We start from the raw sequence: 7,034 nt of genomic DNA on the forward strand, positions 1-7,034 counted from the left end.
AAAAAATACTTTTTTTTTCTTCACTAAAACAGAGTCAAGGGAATTGTTTTTTCCTATATTTTTTAAATTTAATTTTCACAGCTGAAAAAGCATTTTTTCTCTTAATGATAGCCTCTGTGCATTAATAACTGGTGTTGAGTTGTAGTCTTTATTTGGTTATGTTAAACCATATATTGAAAGGTAATATTGAGAGACTCCAACATTTAGATGACAAAGTATTTTGGTAATAGTTGCTTCCATTCCAAGAATTGTATGTCATTGTCTTTCTAGAAGAAGGCAATGCTATAATAATTTTTTTTTAACTGAACTATATCATCAACAGACTTAATTTTATTATATCATATTCTAATTTAAACTTGTTTTTAGTCACTCGACACTTAGATACTCATACTTTCAGACTCAAGATGCTTTGTCTCATTTCTTTTAATTCTTAGTAACTCAGTTTTTAAAACTTCCTACTAATTATAACCTTCCGTTTTTCTGGACTAAATCTCATTTAGTTCATTCCAGTGATGGCAGATTTGCTATTTTGAGGAGGCGATAATAGGTATTTTACATTTGCTTGATGTCACAACTCTAAAAACATTTTTATTTTTTTAATTTATTTTATTTTTTAATCCTCACCTGAGGATATGTTTTTATTGATTTTAGAGAGAGAGGAAGGGGAGAGAGGGAGAGAGAACCATCCATCAGTTGCCTCCTGCACACACCCCGACTGGGGATTGAACCCCCAATCTTTTGGTGCACAGGACGACGCTCCAGCCGAGCCCCCCGGCCAGGACTCTAAACACCCATGAGAGTGCACATGGATATTGATATACCTGAGAACTTGGGTTTGCTACTTTGAAAGCTTTTGCAGCAGAATTGTAGCCTAATTTTCATACCTTGTATTTCTGAATCTCAACAAAAAATAAATGGGGAATAAGCTTTGCAGATTTGAAAACTTACTTTTCTAGAAATTTGCATTTATGAAGATACACTTAAGCAAAACATGGCCTCTTCCATAACCTTGCATCTTAAACACTTGACAAGGCTTGATTTTTATCATTTTTAGATGGTGATTTTTCAACATACTTGATAAAATGAACTCTTGTTTCAAATATGTTGTGTTTTTGTGACTCTGATGTGGGATATATGCGTAAAACCAAAAGAAAGGTGGAATTTAGTAGAATTTCTTAAGTAATTATGTTTCATATACAAATAAGTTGATTTCCCATACTTTAAACCTTCATATTCTAATAATGAAATATTTCCTAGATCTTGAAGGGCATAAAATACTAATGCGTAAAAGAACACGCCTTGGTATTTCTCAGTACTTCAATAAAAAAATTTAAGTCACATTGGGGAGAGATTCCTTGGACATCTTGGTTTGCAAACTCCACCTTTCTTTAAATTTTAGCAATTGATATACATAAATGGCATATGATATCACTTCTAAAGCTTTTATTTTCAGACCTTTGAAAAGAAAAAATATTTCTTCTGTTCCACTTCTGATTTTGTAACTTCCATTTTCTCTCATTCGACATATATTTGTTGAGTGCCCATGATGAGCTCAGTATCCAGGCACCGGGCACATAACTCTGCGCAAACAACATGTCCCCCCACCTCGGCGATTACATTTCTTGCTGCTTCCCCCCCCATCATCCCTCTGAGGGCTCTTACAAGTCTTCTTGGAGAAAGGACCACTCCTCATTCCTTTCTTTGGCTTGGCGCCTCTGAATTTTATACCACAAGTATTTGAATGCCAGGCACTATTCTAGGCTTGGAATGCTCAAAGGAAAAATATGGTCCCTGCTTGCAAATGGTTTATAATCTAGAGAAAAAAAGTATGTCAGAAATTAGGACTGGCTCCCACACTAGCTATGATGAAGATGTAAGTAATTAAAGTTGAAAACATAACCAGTACCAGTCACTGTTGTGAGCGCTTCACGTTGAACTCATTTAAATCATACTCTAACCTTCTGAGTACACAGTCCGTCCCCCCCATTATTTGAGGGGGATATGTTCCAAGACTCCCATGGGATGCCTGAAACCGCAGACAGTACTGTACCCTATAGATACTATGGTTTTCCTGAGTTGAAGTTATAAATTAGGCACAGTAAGAGATTAACAATAGTAATAAAATAGAAGAATTGTAATTATGCTGCTATAAAACTTATGTGAGTGTGGCATTATTAAATAATACTAGGGTGACTTGAACACAAGCACTGCGACACCAGGACCATTGATGTGATAACTGAGACGTCTGCGAAGTAAATAATGGGTGTGGCATACCCACTGTGTGGACAAAGGGATGATTCACCTCCCCGGTGGAACAGAGTGGGATGGTGAGAGATTTCATCACAATACTCAGAACAGTGTGCAATTTAAAACTTAGGAATAGCTTACTTCTGGAATTTTCCATTTAATATTTTTGGACCTCAGTTAACTGTGGGTAAGTGGGGGAGTGTCGACTGTAGTGCCATTTATATCCCCGTGTTATAAACCAGGGCACAGGAACTCGCCCAAGGTCCACCTACTAAGTGCTAGAGAGGATCCAGATCCCAGCTTTCTGACTTCTAAACTCCCAGCCTCTGTACTAAATCTCTTCTAGTGGCACAAGTGAAATCCTAGGACTGCCCAGGAAAGTCAGGGATGGTCTCACAGGGGAGATGAAACTTGAACAAGTATGAATTCGCCATGAGAAGCTTGGGTGCATTTCAGGGTGACAAGCAGGTGTGCAGAGGTAAAAGATGTGAGAGATCTTGGCATATTCCAGAAAGCACACGAAACTAATACAGCTGCAAGAAGAAAAGTGGAAGGGTGCCCAGGTGGTGGGCTTGGGCCACATCATACCAGGCAAAGGAGTTGAGATTTTAGTCTCTGACAAACTTTGAGCAGAAATGTGAAATGGCCAGATTTCAGCTTTAGAAAGATCCTGGTTCCCCTTGAAATTCAGAGGTTGCTGAGTCCGTAGGCCTTGGAATAAACAGTCATTTGAAAGGTATCACGTTAGATGCGTATTATGGGTTCAGTCGTGTGCCCTCAAAACAAGTTGATGTCCTAACCCCCAGTACCTCACAAGATGGTCTTATTTGGAAACAGAGTCTTTACAGAAAGAACCAAGTTATGGCGAGCTTAGTAGGGTCCTAAACCAGTATGACTGATGACCTTACGATAGGAGAAAACAGACAATGCAGAGTGCCATGTGACCACGGAGGCAGAGACGAGTGATGCTGCTACAAGCCGAGGGCTGCCAGCCACCACCAGAAGCTGAGAGGCAAGGAAGGCTTTTCCCCTGGAGCCTTCAGAGGCAGCGTGGCCCTGCTCACGCCTTGATTTTGGATTTCAAGCCTCCAGAACTGTGGGAGAAAACACTTCTGGTTTAAGCCCCCCAGTTTGGAGTATTTTGTCATGCCAGCAATAGGAATCAAACATATTACTCTTGATATTTCTACACGTGTTCATCAGGAATTAATACCTGGGAGATACTGTGCTCTGTGCTAACTAGCATAAGAGAACAAAAGTTTTTGCACATTAAGAATGTCAATTCTTTGTCTCAACCCCCTCAATACCTTGGTGGTTCATGTTGTTTGGTTCTATGAGTGCAGTTTCAATCCAGTGAGAGCAGTAGGCATTTGAAAAATATAGGTTTCTCTTCTTCTTTTATTTCACCTTAAAAGCAAAGTCATTAATTTGAAAGGAAAAAATTACCGCAGGTGAATTTCCTGTGCTTTCCTTTGTAAACCAAAAGTAAACGTTATTTGCCTGCTATGAAACTTGCATAAAGAATGATTGATCTGCTGTTCATTGCCTAGTTTTAAAGGTTGTTGCTTAATTGCTCTAAACATTTTTGAGGATTAGGAGCCATCATAAATTAGTCAGGTGGGTTTCTGAGTTAAACCAAGGCTTGTTGGTTTAGATTTGACAAGAGTTTTCTGAGGATGACAAGGATGGTTTGAGAGCATGGAGCGGATGACTCAGGTGTGATCACTCTTATAGCAGAAGACACTCTGGAGCATAAGTGAATTGGGAACAGTATTACTCTTAGTATTTATATTAGTAACTAATTAGTAACATTATTACATAATGTTTGCCAACAGAGTATACGAACTATCTGAAAGGGTGTGCCACTATTTAGCATAAGAGTTTATAGTGTATAAGATACTTATGCCAACTATATCTCAATGAAGCTGGAAACAGTAATTTAGAAGATACTTGAAATTGGAAATTAGTACTTTGGATTGTTTATCCAGGTCTGTGAAATGTCATTTTTCAAGCAGTTCGTTTTTTCTTTTGTGAAGACTAAAGGGACTACTTGATTTTACTCTCTCTAGTCAGTTTGTTTTGTGTGTGGATTTATTTCCACTTCAATTTACCTAAGTGGTTTGAGGTCATGTTTTATATTTTTAACTCTCTCATCTTACCTATTAGTTATCAATTTCCTCTGTGAATCTGTGAATGGTGTCTTTCTATCCTCATTTTAAATAAAAAGTTTAATAGTTGGGAAAATTTTATGCATACCTATATTAAACATTAGTATAGTATGCCCAGACTAGACTAATATTCTTTTCGAATTTCATAAACTTTGGAAATATTTATGTTGGTGATGAAGAGAACTGTCTGAATGATATTGCTAAACATCAACCAGTAGGTGGCGAAAACTGGCAATAAAAAACTTTTTGTTTGGCAGACTGGAGAATAAAGAAGGAAAACACAGGCCTTTCCGACTCTGCATGCAGTCTCCACTCCCTGGGTCTTGGTCTTTTCTCTTCCTGGTGCTCCCCTCGTCCTAGAATCCAGCCAGGCAGAGCTGGCAAAGGCTTGTCCATTGGCTCCTAAAAGTGGAAGACAGCCCTAGCCAGTTTGGCTCAGTGGTGAGAGCATTGGCCCGAGGACTGAATGGTCCTGGGTTTGATTTTGGCCAAGGGCACATACCTTGGTTGCAGGCTCAGCCCCGGTTGGGACATGTGAGGGAGGCAACCAATCAATGTGTCTCTCACATCGATGTTTCTCTCTCTCTCTCTCTCTCTCTCTCTCTCTCTCTCTCTGTCTCTCTGTCTCTCTGTCTCTCTGTCTCTCTGAAAAGCAATGGACAAAAATATCCTTGGGTGAGGATTTAAAAAAACAAAGTGGAAGACATCTTAGGAAATGAAAAGTGCGTAGCAGAAACATTTGGAGGTTGTTGGAAGGTCTCTGTCACAGATCTGAGGTTAAAACCCAGGACTCCTGACTCAGGCCAATGCTGCCTCTGCCACCTCATCAGTGCCCAGAGACAGAGTTCATGCACACACTTCTAAGGAATACTTGACCTCTTTAAAGTAGAGTCTAAGACGTGGAATCCAAATGGAGGAAGGGTTTCACTCTTTCCATTCAAAGTCCCAGGGAATATCATCCGTAGCCAAGCAGCTCATGCAGATCTGTCCTGAGAATGTTAGAGGATGGTCAATATGCCACGTAAGGAATGGGCCTGGGACATCCGTAAAGCGGGGCTCTATGCAGCAAAGGAGGGGAGGGATACGGAAGCTTTTCGTTCTCTGGGAATGGGGTTATGTTTCGTTCTGGCTGCCCCTTTGCAGAAGTACAATCTCTTTTCCAGCTCTGTCCTCTCATTTCCTCACTCACAGGCTGGGTCTCACAAGCACCGAGGCTTTCAATTCCTCTTAAGTAGCTTTGGAGGTTCATGACAAGGCTCTGAGAAGATCCCCAAACCAGAATGCTGTGGCATTAGGCGGGTTTCTACTAATTCTGTGGGAACATATTATCTCAGGTCAATCTATACCCAGCGTCCACCTCCAGGCCAGAACGCCTCCTGTCACTGCCATGGGTCAATGGGGACTCTGTCACAGCCATCGGAAGACAGGGCAGAGCATCTCCTTTCCTTCCCTCTTGCCTGGACACGAAGTTTGGACCAGGCACCCATTCCCACATGCAAGAGGTTGGCAGGGGGGCTGACTGGGAATGATAAAGAAAGGAACATAATTTTCTGTGCTTATTTTACGAATAAATGCTTTGATTTTAGACACGGAGCAAGACAAAGATAGCGTCTCAACAAATTCGTACAAAGTGCAGCGCTCATTTGTCATGTTTCTATGACCACAATAATCCAGTGTCCCTATATATTTGTACTTGGGCCCTAATAAGTAAGCTGCTATGCTTTTAGTAAACATTTTTTCTCTCCGGGCTTTATTCGTCAAAGACTCTTAGAGATAAAAATAGTGAAGCTCCTGCAACTTGATTGCCGACTTGGGCTTTTCTCCAAGGGGCTATTCATGCTGATGAATTAAGAAATGTGTGTGCTTGTGTGTGCCTATATGTGTGTGTGGCTAACTTGAGAAGGTGTGGCCATCTGGGATAGGCTGCTAGGCGACCGTGGAGGCCTTTGGAAACCCACCCACCCCGGTGTTGGGGCTGCGGGCCTGAAAGTCACCATGTAGACCTCAGAGCCCAGCCCTAACCCGGGGCCCAATGTGTCAGGAGCTGAGCAAAAGCATTCAGGGAACCATTCAAAGCGCCTCGTTTCCCCCGCTGGCCCCCCGAGAGCCCCCTCTGGCCTGGGTCGGGGATGGTGTCCGCAGAGTGTGTGTTCTGCCTGGACACCTAGGAAGCAACTTGAAAGTAAACAAGACGCTAATGAATGTGCGGCGACGTCTCCCTTTACCCGAGGGGAGCGCTGAGGTCCCTGGGCTCGAGGTCAGGTCGGCCTCGGCGGCCGGGCGCTGGCAACACGAAGGGTGACCCCCCCCCGCCCCAACGCACCCCCCACGCCGCTGGGAAGGGTCGCAGCGACTCCCCCAGCGCCAGTTTTCTTGGACGCACCCAGCCAGCCAGCCAGCCAGCGGCCCGGCCGCGTGCGATTCCCCGCGCGCCCGGCTCCTCGCGGCCCCGAGCGCCGCAGGCCGGAGGAGGCCCCGCGCACACCCACCGCGCCGCGGCCGCGCGGGAGGCCTGCGCCCGCCGCGCCACCCACCGGCCGGGCGGAGCGGGCGGAGCGGGCGGAGCGGGCGGAGCGCGAGGAGCCGGCGGGCGGGGGCCGTCCCAGGCGCGCCCTCCCC

This window comes from Miniopterus schreibersii, assembly GCF_964146895.1.
Source record: "Miniopterus schreibersii genome assembly, chromosome: 10".
NCBI lineage: Eukaryota > Metazoa > Chordata > Mammalia > Chiroptera > Miniopteridae > Miniopterus > Miniopterus schreibersii.